The sequence below is a fragment of the Neodiprion fabricii genome, chromosome 1, assembly GCF_021155785.1.
Source record: "Neodiprion fabricii isolate iyNeoFabr1 chromosome 1, iyNeoFabr1.1, whole genome shotgun sequence".
NCBI classification, from domain to species: Eukaryota; Metazoa; Arthropoda; class Insecta; order Hymenoptera; family Diprionidae; genus Neodiprion; species Neodiprion fabricii.
Window position 1 is genome coordinate 24,713,833 of NC_060239.1, and position 17,559 is coordinate 24,731,391.

The 17,559-nt window shown below is 38.1% G+C and overlaps 1 long non-coding RNA gene across 1 annotated transcript in view; it reads left to right on the forward strand.

Moving 5' to 3' along the window:
* Window positions 1–2,843, forward strand: part of LOC124181910 — a 43,473-nt gene extending 40,630 nt beyond the window's left edge. Inside the window, exon 3 of the long non-coding RNA XR_006870660.1 lies at window positions 2,487–2,843. This is a non-coding gene — a long non-coding RNA (uncharacterized LOC124181910). The remainder of the gene's footprint in view (window positions 1–2,486) is intronic.
* Window positions 2,844–17,559: the final 14,716 nt, after the last annotated feature.

The window sequence follows — 17,559 nt, forward strand, 5'->3', positions numbered from 1 at the left end:
GTAAAAATCGTCGTTCTAGTCGGAAGATCCTGAAATTACAATTACTGCATTATTGACGCTGATCAAAACATTCGCATATTGTACCGATGGCTTCTAATAAAATTCACTTATCTTAAAGAGGCTGATTATGAAAGACCTAACTCTGGTGAAACGATTATAATCCGAATAAATCTACGAACCCTGATGATAAAACAGTTGACTCCTGTGTATCAGCATAAAAGATAATTGTTTTATCATCAGGTCCCGTAGAGTTACTTGGATTATAATAGTCACGCCGAAGTTAAATCTTTTATAATCAGCCTCTCTAAGATTGAGTGAATTTTACTAAGGACCATCGATACGTTCATAATTCATCCGAGGTCAGCTTTATGGGAAAATCAATAATGACCCATGTATTATTATATATACCGACTCTGAATGTCTACAGTTAACAACTTGTCGGGAAGCTATATCACGATTATATGTGCGTACAGTAATGTACCTTATGTAATGAATATTGCAGCGATGCCGATAGCAGCTGGAATAAATTACTGGCTAAAACGTATTTTTAACGTATATTTTACCGAGGGAGATGACAATTAAAGCATTATCGATGGCTGACACAAGCAGAAGTCGAAAAAGCAACTTTCGTCCCTGAATTTTTTTAAAGTGGTTCGGTTTCGAAACGATGATTTATTTTTGAATAAACGAAAGCAGATTCATTCAATTTTCAACTGAAAAAGGTAGTGCATTCATAAAATCGTTCCGACATCCTTCTCGTCGGTTATTCACAGCTATAATTGATTTCACCCTTAATAGGTACGTATTTTATACGGTTCGATTAACTCTGTTTTTCTCTTTAAATTTAAACTGAAAACGTGAGAGCAATGCGAGCCAGCTCCGTTTGTACAAATGTCATGCCAAATAATACTGGCGCAAATGACGACTAATGGCATGTAAGTGGGCGGCAGGTTACCGACAACGTAACTACTCAAGTCCGGTAATATTCAGCTTCGTGCGACCGTGAAATATCACGTAGAGCGCTATTCGCTCGTTCAATTGTCCAAAAAATACAAAAAGATCCGTTGTAATTTTCTAATTTCTCTATAATCACCGCATCGTCGGTAGTGGAATTGAATTCGGCATGTCGTTGATCAGCAAGTAATGAAACCGAATTTTTTAAACGCCGATGTACTCGATTAATCGTTCTTCATCAAACGGAATATTTAATGGCTTCCAACTGCTATCTATTTAATTACCCACCATTATGCTTGTCAGCATTATGCTACTTATGAGCAATTCTAATTTTATATCCAATAACTGTAAATACTTCATTGTTAGTTTTATCACTGTTTAAGCTGCTTCTTCAATGTTGAGATTCATTGCACGAATAACAACGAGTCAGCTTTTAGGCACGATTCGATTGATGAGACTGAAAATTGCTCATGTTGAGAAAATCGATATGGAATGTGTGTATTTTTTTCATTACAATCTATGCAAGCGATAAATCTATTCAGATATCACAAGATCATACAGCTCAGAGAATATGTATAGGAAGTTTCTCATCGTAAGGATCGCATGCATGCGAAAGAGATGAACGCATTCACGGTTAAATAAATTCAAAAAAAGTTTCACTCTCGTGGGACTCGAGAGACGAGCTTGCAGAGTGTCCCGGAGGATTTGCATAAACCATTAGCGCTTCTTCAAATTGACTATAATAATTGTGAGTGTCGTGCGTTATGGACTTCAGAGCTCACGACCGTGGAAGTGAAAGGTGCGAAATGAAACAACGATGAAATCCGAGGGGATGAAATTCAATGTGCAATAAAAAGGAGAAGAGAAAAGTATCAAATATAAACTTCTGCAATTAAAAGTTATATCTCTCTTGCGCTGTGTGTGTGTATTGCATATACTTGTACGGAGGCACGAGGCACACAACAGAGAATTTATCGCCTCTATAATACATGATATAAGCAAGAGAAATAACAATAAATTATCAACTTTAACAAAAGCTCAAACTGGTATCGTTCGTTTTATCATCGCGCCCGTTACTTTCTTGCCCGTTGTTTTTCCTTTGTATTTTTCACTCTTGAGCGAACTACTTGGCTCGTTACTTATTACATGAATAAAGAATAATAAAATGCCGACGATTCTGAAGTCTAAACAAAAGCTTTTCTTGTAGAAAAATTGTTCATCGGCGATTATACTCCAGTAGACTCCCGTCATCGTTGATACGAAACAACATCATCAATTATCCACATCTTCCAAAAATTACCGTCCAATATCCAAATAATAAAGAACCTCGATTTATCAAAAAAAAAAAAAAATCTAAATGGTGAATTTCTGCGTATTGCGCCATATCCTGCGTCTAAGAATTGTAATTATTGTAATCATCTCTCGTTATATAATCAGAAAAAAAACCTGTCACCTTGTTCAATCTCCTATTTTACACCTTCATCAGTTCGAATATGTAATCATACAGCATTGTCCTGTTTTGGATGTTCCAGGAAAACAGCGAAACTGTTAACTTCAATAGGGGAGAAATACCGCGAGGGGGATTGTGGATGCGGGGAGAAACTGATTGTTGGTCGAGATTCCCTCGTCCCCGGTTTAATAAACGGTAATAAAGCTGACCGAAGGGACGGCCAACCCCGCGACACCTGAGAGGAGGTATGTTGTCGCCCGTATGCAATGACTGTGGCCTCAGCCGTAGGACCGTGGCACCGAGCCCATCTCTACAAAATTCTAGCATGCATTGTCCTGGCTCTTATTACTCTACAGTATCTTCTCAGCGGTGTTCTGGACCGGCATTCTATCGAGACCATATTCACCATAAACGGCACTAGGTATGAGTACTTCTATAAGTATAATTATTTCGTACATTTTATGCATTTATTGAAATGTCACTCGATGAAGAGACGTTTAAGAGCACCATGAACATTTGACAAGGTCAAAACCTTTCCAAGATCAAATTTCCGGAACGTTAAACTAAAATAATTAATCAACAGGTAGAAAATACTCTTCAAACTTTGATCGGTCGACTTTTTTCCTGTAACTGGATTTTAAATAATTTTTTCTTACGACTTTCAGGCACTATAATTCAATTTCGCAAAGCAGCAGAAAATATTTCATTTTCATATACCCGTGATCCGCTTTCCGCTTGTAGATTCACGTACTGTTAAAAATCTGTAATTTGTCATTCGGTACGACTAACGGTGAGGTGAAAATATCTAGATAAAGCAAAGAAATTATTCATGAAATTACAGAGCTTGGACTTTACGAATTGACCAACGAGAAACGGCTACCGAGAAACTATACCGATATTGACTGAAATTGGCTGTTTACGAGCCCATTTAGGTGATTAAACTTGCATTGTCGTTCGATTGCCGTAAGAACTTCGAAAGTCGGTGAGTTCACGAAGAGAAACTCAAGAACCTTACATTGATTGGCGTCATTGTTATCACGTATTCACTAGCTAGTCGAAAAAAATTGACTTTTTTTTCAAAGTCACATGCTTAATAGTTGTAGGAAGTTGAAATGAAATGCCCGTTTCAATTTGAGCCCTTAATATTAATATTTAGTTGTACCTAAACGCAATTTCCATTTTCCATTTGATTAACATTCGAAAATAATTTCAGTTATTTCGGAATTTCGTAGCTCAGTAACGAAGCAATATAGATAAATGTCCGATACGTATTTTTGTTGGGAATCGACCGCTCTACGAAAAAAGTTTTATTGTAAAGTATTTCAACGGCTATGAAATCATGTTATTCGATCAATTTGCAAGTTAAAAAAATCTGTATTTTGCTAAAAAAAAAAAAAAGACTTTCAAAGTGAAATTACATATAATAAATAGTGTTATTTGTAATAATTACAAAATAAATTTGCTTAGGTCGAAATTTAATTGAATGACATGATTTCGTAGTGGTTGAAATGCTCTACAAAAAAAGGACCACCATATTTTGCGGTGAGTTCAGTATTTTCGCTGTTAATCTAGAAAACGTTGAATTTTTACTTAATTTCAACTTTAACTTGAATAGCTTTTAAAAGAGTTGAGTTATCAAAAAATCATACGAGACCTTTTTTGTAGAGCAGTCGATTTCCAACGAAAATTTGAATCGGACATTTACGTACATTGCCTCGTTACTGAGATACGAAATTCCGAAATAACTAAAATTATTTTCCAACGTTAATCAAATGAAAAATGGAAATTGCGTTCAGGAATCACTAAACATCAATATTAAGGGCTGAAATTGCAACGGGCGTCTTATTTCCTCTTTCTAAAACTGTTAAACATATGACTTTGAAAAAAAAACTGTCGATTTTTTTGGACCAGTCTAGTATATTCACATGCTGTTAGAATCTAGGTAAATCTACGATATATGCAGGCTGAGGTTATATCCAGGTCTGAGTTTAAAATAGTGGCGAGCGTAAAAAGTTTAAAAAATACACTCACGGGCTACTTCGATCATCCGAATCACGTGACCGATCGGCAAAGCCAATAAGTTGCGACGTGCATTTTCTCATATCGAAATTAGCACCAGCTATCCTCGAGAATAATTAACGGTCGTTTTTATTACGCTACCGCTGCACGGCGGTATTATTTCATCCCCGAGCTCTTATTCGCCAACCTCCAATATTGGCTTTGGTATCCCTTCGTCGTCGCTCCTGCTTTCCGACTCGACAAAGATATATTAACTTTTTTATTTATTCAGGAATAATGAAAGAGGAACGGATAATCGGACAATGGAATATCAAATTAGACCATATAATTATTCTCTTTTATCGCTGTCAATCTATTTCTAAAGGCTCGACGATAATAATCGTTAAAACCCGAAACGTATCCGAAGAAACGATTAAAGCCGTACCTCTCACCGGGTGAAACGCTCCGGGATTTGTCCTGTACGAAAATAGTCGCCTTGGAATCTCGATGAGAGGCGACTAATTTGTCAACGTCTTTATTCTCTCACTGGCGAAAGGTGTTCCCGGAATCTCAAATTTTCCATGACGCGAGTCCAAAATCGTTGAATATCAATTTTTCATTAAAAAATTCCCACCCCTGAAAGGCCACTCTCCAGTTTTCATATAAAATACTCAACTTCAAGGTGTATAATATATGTATACACGATCCCCGGCAGACTAAGAGACTCGTAATATCTTTCGATTAAAGTCGTTTCCTCCTCGAGACGTTTATTAAAATTTGAAGCCAATGACCCCGTGCTGTGCGGAATAATCGAGAAGGAAAATAATTTTTCAAAAATCTAATCCTCTTATCACGGTAATTATAAAAATTGTCATCCACTCGACTTGACTCTGTCGGTAATATATTCCTTTTTCACGAGTCAGATGTATCGATTTTTTATTCCTTTTTTTTTCTTGCTGTCTAGCTTCTATTTAAGTATTCTTGCGCATGCATGTGTGTGTGAATGCATATGTAAAAACTGACCAGTTTGTCCTCTTGCGCGTTAACAGCGTCGTGGGCATTTGCATGCGGTGTTTAATTAATGGAAACGTCTTTAAACGCCGCGTTAAATCCTTCTAGTCAATTCGTTCGTGAAAATATTGCGATGGTTCGATTAATATTTCATGAAGCTACCTCAAGAACTCGCAACGTTTACACAGTAATTTGCAACTTTCAAGAGGCTTCACGTGACAAACGGTATTTCAAATTTTTCACCAAATTTATAATACGCGTGTAATATAATAGACGTGCGGCCCCGATGCGGAAGAAGTTTAAAGAACGCCAAAAAGTACCCTCGCATTGTCGAAGACTTCTGACAATCGTGACTGCCGGCGTTTTATTTTTAAATAAATGGTTGAAAACCACGCGAACTCGTTCGTGGCAAATATAAATTTTCTCGCGATAAATTTTCTCTCTTCCTTTTACCATCTATAATAATAATTCCGCACCTTCAGGACCGAGGTTCAAGCTGAATTTTTATCCCGGGAAGAAAATCAGAATTAAACTTGCTTACGACGGGGAAATGTGATTTATTCGAATAGAAACTTGAATTACAGTAATAAGATTAAGATTAATTCAGTGAAAGTAAATCATACCTGCTTGAAAATAAAACCATCCGAATTCTCTGTGTTGAAAATATAAATATCTCGTCGCTTGTAAATATTCTGATGGAATATTTCACGGAGTTCTTTTTCTTTCATCGTCATTGTTGTTAAAATTATCGTAACATCTAATCCTAATCGATAAAGCCCCAGGATATTTTGATGGGACATAAATTTCAGTGAATTTACCACGTGATTTTCGGCCTGTGTTGAAGATAACAAGGTTTTGTCGTTACCCTGTAACCGAATATTTGGATGGGTTGAGTGACGCCACGGAGCGACGATGAGTTTAAAGGGATCGAAATTGACAGGTTGCGGTGAGTAGAGATTGATAATAATCCAATCAAAACTATACATATACACCTACATACTTATAATCAGTTAGGTACTCGATGACGGTGAATAACGATATTGGTCGTCGTTATTATATTACGTCACGCACACGGCAGATCCTCTGTTTCGATGTGCGATAAGGACAGTGTGATACGAAGATTGATATCGAACGAAATTACAGCGATTAGATCAATCTGTCAGAGCTCGTCGTTTAAACGGTTTGCACCGAGATTCACAGCCACTCGAGATATTGTCGAGTGAGTCTCAAGTACCTGAGTAGATTATGTAAAATTGCATAAAGTTCAACACTCGAAGTCATTTCTGGGAGATTTGACCGGCGTGTAATGAAAAAATTATTCCTTTTGTTCCGTCGCTGGAACGCTTCGGTAAAGAAAAAATTAATTCAACGCAACACTGCCTGCAGTATCGTAGGAATTCATTGATCGTAGTAAAGCCGAATCATTGTCGCATTCGGTACATATTCCGTCACATTCGTATTCTTGTAGGTATTATAACGAGCTATAAAACTCTTATCACGTTTCCCGAACCGTCTGACTGTATTTTTAACTTACTGTAAATGTTATCAAATTTTTTTTTATACTCATCACACCGCTACTGTACTGGTGGCGCATACGAAGTTCTCTCACAGTTTTCCACCGTGTATCGATACAGTGTTATTCAAGAGTTTTTATTTTTATTTTTCTACAGTCTCATTTATCTTGCTCCTAATTAAATTATTCCTCAAGTACTATTTAGCGTTGCAATAACAGATCCGTTTACTTAAGAATGTGTTTTTAGTTGAAACGTAACGTTATCTACCACCTGTCATATCCGATTTATCATCAATTTGCCAACTGACACAGATTATCTTCCGCATTTCACGACCTTTGTGCTGTGCTAGCAATTATACTATCTTCTATTTATAAACACTATCAAAGCCGAGTTTTGAATTATGTATAGTATACTTCACGCTGCAGCACAATGTTTGAAACGAGTATGATAATACGCGTAATTTAGTCACGCTACCCTCATGATCGCCTGGCTATAAAACACCATTGTTTCATACGGTGTTTTGATAACTACCATAGTTTGTTTCTTTACCGCGTTATATACATCGGGGCAAAACTGTACGTACGTAAATCGACAATGACCCAAAAGAAGATACACGTTAAAAACGAGTAAGTGGTTTTACCAGAATTCTGTCATTGAGTCTTGATTAGGATTCTATTGCCCTCCGAAAGACAAGCCTTGAGCGTAACTTTCTACATACAGTAGTTAACGGAGACTCAGAATTCTAACGAAACCTACATCCTCTTCATAAGATTTATACTACAAACGCTCTTCAAATGCGAAGTAAAGAAAAGCTAACGATAACTATTTACAGTGTGAAAGTTCTGCGCGTGCATGTATAAGCTGATGAAAATTGGAATGAATTGACTAAGCAAATATAACAGTATCTTTGGTTTTTTTAAATAATCCGAATATCGTTTGATGTCGGTAAAAATTAAACGTTCTCTTTAGTTATCTAAACTGATGTTCTTCAATTTTTCACACGTCATTTACCAGTTTTCGCAACACCGACTACTAAACCGGAAAGTTGGCTATTCCTTGTACGAAATACGCAACAACAAGCGTGCTTGGAAACGAACGAAAAACACCCGTTACACGCAGCTGTTCTTTTATTTCGTGCAGTTTTGCTTTATCGTAAGATACGCGCCAGTTTGTGAGAAACGGTGGAATTTTATTGGTTGGTTAAAATATACATGGGTATATAACTTTATATGTGTATATGTATACATATATGTACATTGCATGACCCATCGTGAACTTTAAACGTACGTCTAACGTTTTTCACACCATATTTCGCGGTTTTTATGGTTTCCGATGCCGGAGGACATTTATCAGCAGTTATAATTATACACATGACAAACTGCCTTCATCTGAAAAAATTTTTAGTTGCCGCTAGCATTCGGACGAGAAGTGAACGAGTAAATTAACTTCGGATATCTTTTTCATGTTGTTTACAGGGAAAAATGCAACCATAACGAATAAAATATGGAATAGGTATAATTATTACAGGTTTCATTATTGTATGTGGTTTGTTTACTCGGTTGCTTTGTTCAATTATACAATTATTTTTCACCGTTTACACAGTGTCTGACTATTTTTAATTATTATAGAAAATAATGGACGTGAGGAAAAAATGAAAATGATTTTTGTAAGTATCGACAGAAAATGTCGTACGTCTTTCAGCTGAATTTTTATTTTTTATTTCGATTATACGGTCACTCGTATTACACTTACATGTAGCTCTTGGCGACGGTGTAACAATAAATTAAGTTATGGTAACACGTTAAAAGGGATTGAAACAAGAAATTATTACGTGAAATAATATGGTAAATAATATTTCGATCATCGGAAGACGTAGAGTATTAAAAGTTATCGTAATCGCGCTCTAACATATTTTTCTAAAATCTTACCGACTACGAAAATGAAATTTTTGTAACATAAGTGAAACTTCTTTTTCTTGTTATCATACCATATACAAACATTCAACGCGTGAACAGCTGTTTTCTCCTCGCAGTTGTGCGCCAATTAGAAACTAAATAAAACTATAACTGACGACGTCATATATTGTGCGCACCATCGTGTCGCTAGGGCGTCAAAATCTCATTCGGGAATAGGAAACTATACACCCTATGATTACACAAGATACGCACACATATCCCATTCTGCAGTATACCTATAGGTAGTTGCAATTGTGATTTCATTGTTAGTATAAAGGTGGGATTCGGTTGTATACACGCACCGTGTTCGGAGTGACATGTCGTACACACCGTGCGTACATGTGCCCCAATATATCCTGTGTACACGGCTTCAAACTTGCAGACCGCGTCAAACAACCCCGGGCTGTGAAATTCGCGGGTTTGCCGGATATGGCGCCACCTCTTGGTACGTCTAACCCTGGCGGCGAATCGCTTGTTCTTCTCCAACCCCTTTCGTGACACCCGCCGTTGTAGCTTCGAATTGATCTACGGAGGCGCCTGTCTCTGCCTCTGTCTTTCTCTCCCTTTCTTCTCTCATTATTATACACAAGGTACTCGTAATAAATATTATCTATCTCTCTATCTATATCCATCCATCCAACTATCCAATTATCTATCTATAAATCTATCTACCACTCTTTTTCTATATATATCTGTCTATCTATCCACCTAACTATCTAATTATCAAATTATCTATCTATCTAACTGTCTAACTGTTCAACTATCCAACTAGCTGACTATCCGACTATCCAATTATCCAACTATCTGTCCATCCATCCATCCAACCATCGAACAATCCAACCATCCAACTGTTTATTTATCGAACCATCCAACTATCTAGCTCTCTATCTATATTTATCTATCTATTTCTCCAATCACAATGGCTCTTGTATAGCGTCGTTTGCGAACACTCTGTACCAACTGCAAGCCTACGCCAATAGATGCAACAATCATTCCCATTTGTCTCTGCAAACCGAGTGGCATGTTCCGCATTGGAATTACTGCCTAGACCGCGCACTGAGTTTCGCACCCTGAATGATTATCTCAATTTCGCACTGTTTTCAACGTCCATTTTGCGGTTAGTGTATGCAGTTGTGCACAGTGTTGTGCGTACGTGCCGAGGTGCCGTTAAGCATTTATATAACCGCGAATGACGTTCTCGTTGGGGACGTGATCCCAACACAATCGAGTTAGTTTTATACGATTCAGATTTTACACATCGAGGGAAATTTCATTTGTTATAGTTGGTAGAAAATTCTAGTAAAATGGATATCGTTGTATAAACCGTTCAAATATTGTTGGAATTATTTGACGATTTGATGAACATTTTTTTGCTATCGCAACGTTAAATCTGTCTGTTTAGCTGGCTAGATTTTTTCAGCTAAATAAGGCTTTAACATGAATTTATAGTTGCATCGACATCAAATTAACGTAACGGTTACAAGAAAATGTAGTAAGAGTGATCTTAATTAAACTAAAACAATAGTAACATATACTAGATTTTTTAATTACAGCTACAAAATTTGTTCTCATTTCGTATACGGAACTATATTTTTCGGTATAAAAGTAGAAATTTCGTTTTTTTCATCCATATAACATGGCTACTTTATACAGCAGGAATTGGAATGAACTGTAATATTTATCCTTCACACACATTATTTGTCAGAGCTTAAAGGTAATCTTTGCCGAACTATACCTATAAAGCCCAAGTTGTGGAATGATGAGATCTAACGTAACCTAATCCGAATAAATGCAGCTGTAATTCAGGTGTTTGAAAAGTATGTGCGCCACTCTTGAGGTTAACGGGCTAAAATTTTCTAAACCTTAGGATATGCAGAAGAGAATTAGGCGCGGAAAGTTGTTAGCCAAGAAGTACAAAGAACCCCTGCGGCGAGCAGGAAGCTTTCCCTGGAAAATTACTTGAGATCTTAAAAGTTTTACTTCTTTTCCTCCTCCGGCCGCAACGGGGGGAGGGGGCTCAATGCTTTATTTTACAAAAGTCGAGAAGACGATGGGTACTCATTTTCTATACGATCTCGAGTTAAACGCATATTTATATGCTAGCTAAAAGTAAGAATATAGTTTGATCGTAGGAACATCTTTTAAGGCTACTGGATACAACACAACTCGACCGAACCCAACCTAACTTCACGTCGAGTAAATATATCTTGAATGTGCAAAACCGCAGGCCAAACCAACGCTTCCGTAAAAATCTTACAAGGTTTAATATATGTGCAACATGTATATCCAAGTACGGACCGCGATAAAAGTTTCATCATGCTTTTGCATGAGAACAAAACCGCGTTTCGGATAAAAGTTACACTCGCTTTTTCACAAATATCCGACCGCCGTAAAACCTTGAATCAGTTAAACTTTGAAACGAAATTGAATCCGAGTCTACTCGTGACTCCGTATTTGTGTTTAAACTTTGCTTTTTATCCAACTTGAGAGTGCCAAACGTTTTTATTTAATTTTCAGTTTCCTTTTTTGGTTAAAAAAGAAAACACTCCTTCAATCTCCGTAAAGGATATTACATAAATTTAGCAATTCATATGAAAATGAATCGATCTTTTTTTCCATGAGCTTTCATTCATCCCTTTTGGATGCCGGCGCGGCCATTACGATGTCATGTTAGCAGCGGGGAATTTATTTAATGAATGTGTACGCTCGACGGATGAAATTCAATCCACCTCCACAAAGCTTCTGCGTGAAAAATTATACCACCCACCGCAAGGGTATTCAGCTCCAAAGCCCACCCACTTCACTGTACATATATCTACATGCGGATACATATATATTCTGCATAACCTACCATTTGTCCACATATTGCAAACGAATAATCTGTCGAGCTGTTTGCATATTTATGTAAGAGCATGTTTGCCATCTTTACCGATGATATAAAATACTCACCAATCGCACCGAGAACCTGTCGGAGATCGTTCGGAACGTGAAATTTCAAGGTAATAAATATACATCAACAAAGTATTCACTTACTGGATTCTTCTATTCCGTTCACCGCTACTCGATGCCATTAACGACGACGCTTCGTGGACTTTCGCAAAGCTTCAAGACGTCGCTTTGACGACAAACCTTGGTGTGAACAAAGAGAAACCAGTATGTATTTGTGCTTGAGACTCTAAAAAGCGTTGGCACATCGAAGCTACTTGAACCGCAGAATCCCGCAACCCGAATATACGCGGCTTTCGTATCCGTCGAATCCACCGCTTCGTGAACGAAAACTACTTGACCAGAATGTACGGTTGAAAATGGGAACCCCGGGGGTTCTAAGTTTCATAAACTTGGAGATGAGATGAGAGTGTCAAACTTTGCTCTCGGTCCCGTTTCCTCCGGATCTTGGTTCCCGCTTCCATTTCCTACCGCCATGCACATTTGGTCATGAACTTTTGAACGTGAAAAGAAATCCTATCTCAAACGCCGCAGTTTGGACGAAGTCGTCGCCGTCTTGATCGACCCAAAAATTCATCTTATCATCGTTTCAACGATCTCTGAGCGATAGTAAAAGTGAACAACGAGATAGTTCACTTCTGCCACTCAGAATTGGATCGACTATAGTAGTAATTTACACTTTTGTGTGCTACGTCTTTATATAAAATGTTCATTGAAGTAAATTATGATGAAGTCTTTTGGTCGTCTTTGTACCCCTCCCGCCCTAAATGACAAGGATAAGCGGACAGAAAGCGCACCGCGATACTATGCTCGTATTCGATTCACCGTTATTTGTCCTTATTCAAGTGAATGTTCGTCATTTCCGACTGACCCATGGACCCACTTCACGAAATGGACCACCGGGATTATCCCGATAGCACTTATGGTCAGCCCGTGCTGCTCCTCCTCCCTGGCTGTGACTCTAATGTGTTGCTGACCGGGCTTCCGGAAGTTCTAAATCCCCGGAAGATTTCCGGCCGGCAACTGTATTTTGCGGGTTAAGTGCATTTCACTATAGCTTTTATATTTTGTCAGAACATCACCCGCTCTACGATTAATATATCAGCTATCGTGTAACTGATTTTGGTCAGGTTTACATTATCGCTATGAAAAAGGTGTCATTGAGAAATCGATTTTATACTAACCGAACAAATTTCTCGAAATCGTTCGGAAGAAAATAAAATCTGGATTTCAATACGGCTCAGGTGTTTCGATTTTAATCGCGATACTGCAAGATTACGAATTCATTATATCTAGCTGTACTAATTGTTCCCGAACAACGTGATTGACGGAAAATATGTCTTTCAAAATCATTTGAGTGAAAAAAAATCTCGAAAAAAAATTTCTGAGTATGATACATCGTTTATGAAATGAACCAAACTAGTTCGTATATCTTGAACATTCTGTTCGTTCAAAACAAGAATGAGAAGAAAAACTCATATGCAACTGAAATTTGAAGTTTTTGTTTGACAATAATAAAATTGGTTAGAAACTGTGGTGGCACCTCTAATTTATTCAAAACTTTTGTGAGGGCGAATCTTTTACGGATAGGTATGAAATACATAGAACTGGTGATGATAATAAGGCGTACAATTGCATCAACGAATCATGTCTGGAGTGAATTAAGTAAACTGAGAATTCTTCAAAACTAGATTATAAAATTCTTTGTTCCTGCGAATGAGAGAAGAACAGATGGTGCGAAAGAAGAGAGGGCAAATTTGCAATATATTTACCCACGTTTGCAATCTTCCGTTATGCCAATGATATGGTTAAGAATATCAGATAAAAAATTTTACCGTGCATAATCTAAAACCAAACGAAAAACAGTAGAAGATGATACGTTTTCATAAACTCTAATATCCACGAAAACCTAAGTTGACCATAAAAAAGCAAACCACGCGTCATCCTACCGAAAAAATTTCGGAAAGGGAAGACTTATGCCGGTCAGCCGTGACATGGGTATTTAATCATTATTAACACTCGACACGACAGAGTTAGAGAGTAAACAGAAAAGAAACGATAAAAATTCATTACACAGCTGTGTAATGTGACAACTGGGTCAAAATTCTCACTGATCTTTCATGGGCTACAAAATGTTGCTCACATCGTGATAAGAGTAAGGGAATACAATTGTAAAAAGTTAGAAAAAATTTTCCATCTTCTTGTTTTCGCAAGGTGAAGAAGAGTTGCATGTATAAGCGTAGCTTGCGCGTGTGTTGGGAAATTGTCTTCGGCACAATCGACTTGCAAGCGACGAAATATCGGAGGATCAATTCCCTTGGAGACTGGCTCGACGCTCTCTTGGATTTCTTCTGTGATTTGTGTGTACAATATGCAATATACATATTCCTAGGTAACTTGACAAGAAACACAAATACGGTTGCGGTATGCGATATGAACGTATCTATTTCACCACCGAGTTATCCACTACTCCTATCGAGAGTGTCAGTAGCTACCTGAAGGAAAACTCCCACGTGTGGCGCAAACACCCGATAATTGCGCGTTCGAGCTTAGAGTTGAGCTTTACCTTTTTCCCTGCTAACCACCTGCGACTTTCCTCACAGCTATCTGCCTCCTGCGTAAGCCCCCAACGTAGTTGAAAATCAGGTAGATCTAACAGCGGGTAGCGGAGGAGCAGTCTCGTCTTCAGACCCCAAACTCCCCGCGCATTTTCGTTAGCTCGTTAAGCACCCGCTGCCTACTTCCTATTCCGATTATCCCTAAATTGCCGTTATCTCTCGAGAGAATTTCAAATGAGCGGTATTTTCGTGTGATAAATGCCTTCTCGGCTACCAACGTCCTCTGCATTCAAATGTTTCTCAAGTCCTGTGCAGTGCTTACCGTCATCGACGATTTCGTTAAATGATTTGCGCAGAAATCGCATCAGGTCCTTCATGTTTACAATTACCTGCACTAAACGTTCTTAGCTCTGACGAACATGCATGAGCATCGGAACTACACGAAGACGAAGAATCCAAGTGGCAACGTTGTATTGCAAGATATGAAATTGAAGTGAACCCTGAAGGACTGGAAGCTTCTGAAATAAAGCACATTTGTCTGAGCTGTGCGGTATATTCAGCCCATCGCTGTCGTCGACTGAGAAAAATAAAGGTGCTCTGAGGCCTCTGTTAAAACATCGTACAATATACACCATGATTAATTTTCGCTCCGCAGATAATCGTGAAGAATACATTATGCGATTATGGTGCGTAAATTTGATGAAATTTTCTCAGCATTTTCGGTAATCTCTCTTCTCTTAGTCGGCACGTAAAATTCCAGGGGTGTGCAGAATGTACAAGGGGTCTTGTAACGATTTGAACCAACTTCGGAATATATACCGTATACAATAAACAACGAAAGTTAAAACCCTGCAGGGGTATCCCAGTAACAATAGCAATAAAGCGTCTTTATTGGCGGCGAGTGAACACCGCTAGGGACCTCAACCGTTCCCTCTTTCCAAGCCTAACCCTGAGTTACAGCTGTAGCTGGAAGTTGGTAACTATTGCTACTATACGACCACCCGTCCAGCTTCTGTTGTCTTTTCACGCGAATCGCCAATTCCGCACTACGTAACTCAAATTAACCTTCGAAGCCACGCAGGAGGATTGCAATACGAAGAAGCAACGCGAACGAGACTAGAACAGTAAAAACTCTCTGTAAGTTGTTTTACTGGAAAATCGATGGAACAATCTACATGGAGGTCATTGAACAAATACTGCACTCTGTTCGATAAGGAAAATTTATTGTTTGCACCTCTTCCGAATTACGATTGAAGTATTATATCCTTGTTCTTACACTGAGAGAAATTTTTAGTTCCGGTTACCGCTCAGTTTTTAACTATTTTCATTTTTTGCCGCAATTGAAAAATTTAGCTGTAGGTACAAAGTGAAAATTAGTTTTCTACCTGTTACCGGAAAGTCTAGTATCCGTTACTATTCTTTCTCATTATCATCACTGTTGCTATATTTTCTTGCAACTGTTGCGAAAATTTAATGCTCGTGTAACAATAAACTGACGGTAAAGCCTTATTTAACTAAAAAAGTAAAGTAAACCTCAGAATCGGATTTTGCGTTGCAATAACCAAAAACGGATCGACAATAGCGCAAAATGGTTAGGCGTACCTCGTTTTTCGTAATTCCAACAATATTCAAATAGTTTTTTTAACGATACCTGTTTTACCGAATATTTCTAGTTACTGTGACAAATGAAATTTTTCTCAGTGTAGTCATTACTTTCCGAACCCTCTTCCACCAGTGATAATCCGTGTTAATTGTTACTCGGCCATGGATTTATTGGGCAAAGGGCGAAAGCTTTTCGGCACTTCAATGCTGTATGTTTGCTGGCCTCGGGCAATTGTAACCGGGGCTCAGTTGCCACTTCGGACTGAAATTCGACTTTGGATTTGTTGCTGAATATACCTGTATGTAGGGAAACTTTGATCACCGTATCCCATTTTAGGACAAACGGAGGGTCGAGCGAACGAACATTCTCTCGTCCTGCAGACTTTCCGGGATAAATATCGCACACAAGACACTAATCGGTTTCCGCTGTTCCAGAAATTTACAAAACAGTTCTTTTCGCTCGAACAGGCACTGCTGCGAAAACTTTTGTACACATTACGCAGCAATTTCTTTCTGCAGATAATGAAATTTTCATGCCAAAGTTGCTACGGCGTACAAATTGCATAATTTAACCCCACGGTTGTTATTATACCGACAATATCTTTATACGTCTCAATTTCCTACAGAGTTTCACGTACAACCGTATATCAAATGTATAACAATCCGTTCAAAAGGCTGTCGAGACAAACGTATAACGAATCGGTGGTTTAAACGGTACGAACGAAGTTGATAGAGTTAAGTCTAGTTGGATGAACATCACACTAATCTACGAAGAAAGTTGAAAAACTTCGAAGAAATTGCATTATTGATTCTAACTTTTCGAATGGTAATCATAAATTTGATTTTGTTGATCTGCAGAGAACTCGCGAATAAATTGAGCCCTATAAAGAGTTCGTCTAGTTGAAGTTTGCAGAATCTTCTACTGCAGTTGAAATTCACGGTTTCTCTACAATTGTCCGGGTTGAGTAGATATTATTTTAGTCATGTTTTCATCGTATTTTTCATAATATTTCGATCACAAGAGCCTTTCGTCCGCACTATAATGTTTATATCATTCTTAAACACGTTCTAACGACCTCAATTCGCTTCATTTTCGTTGGGTAAATTGACTTCGTTTATAAAAATCCTGCAGGATGGACTGCTCAATAGCTACAGTTGTAATATACGAGTCGTGTCGAACCGTTGTTGTATAAAATTTCTCGTCTTTCGCCTCATTATTCACGTGTCGAAACCAGGCAGCTTCTCAATGGTTTATAACGTCACGGCTACAGAATTTTAACCGGCGCACAGATCCTTGAAAACCTCTAAATGATTGATTACATTCACACCTTGGCTTTATATATACTATGTTTTTATTGCTTACAGCAGTCAGTATGCCTGGATCAAAAGATCCTTACCCGAGAAGTGCGAAAGAAAGTATCACTCAATCTATTATCGGTTGTTGCTTATCTCAGCCAGAATGCCCAAATATTAGACTTTATCTTTCTTTCCCGCACTCTCTCTCTCTCTCTCTCTCTCTCTCTCTCTCTCTCTCTCTCTCTCTCTCTCTCTCTCTCTCTCTCTCTCTCTCT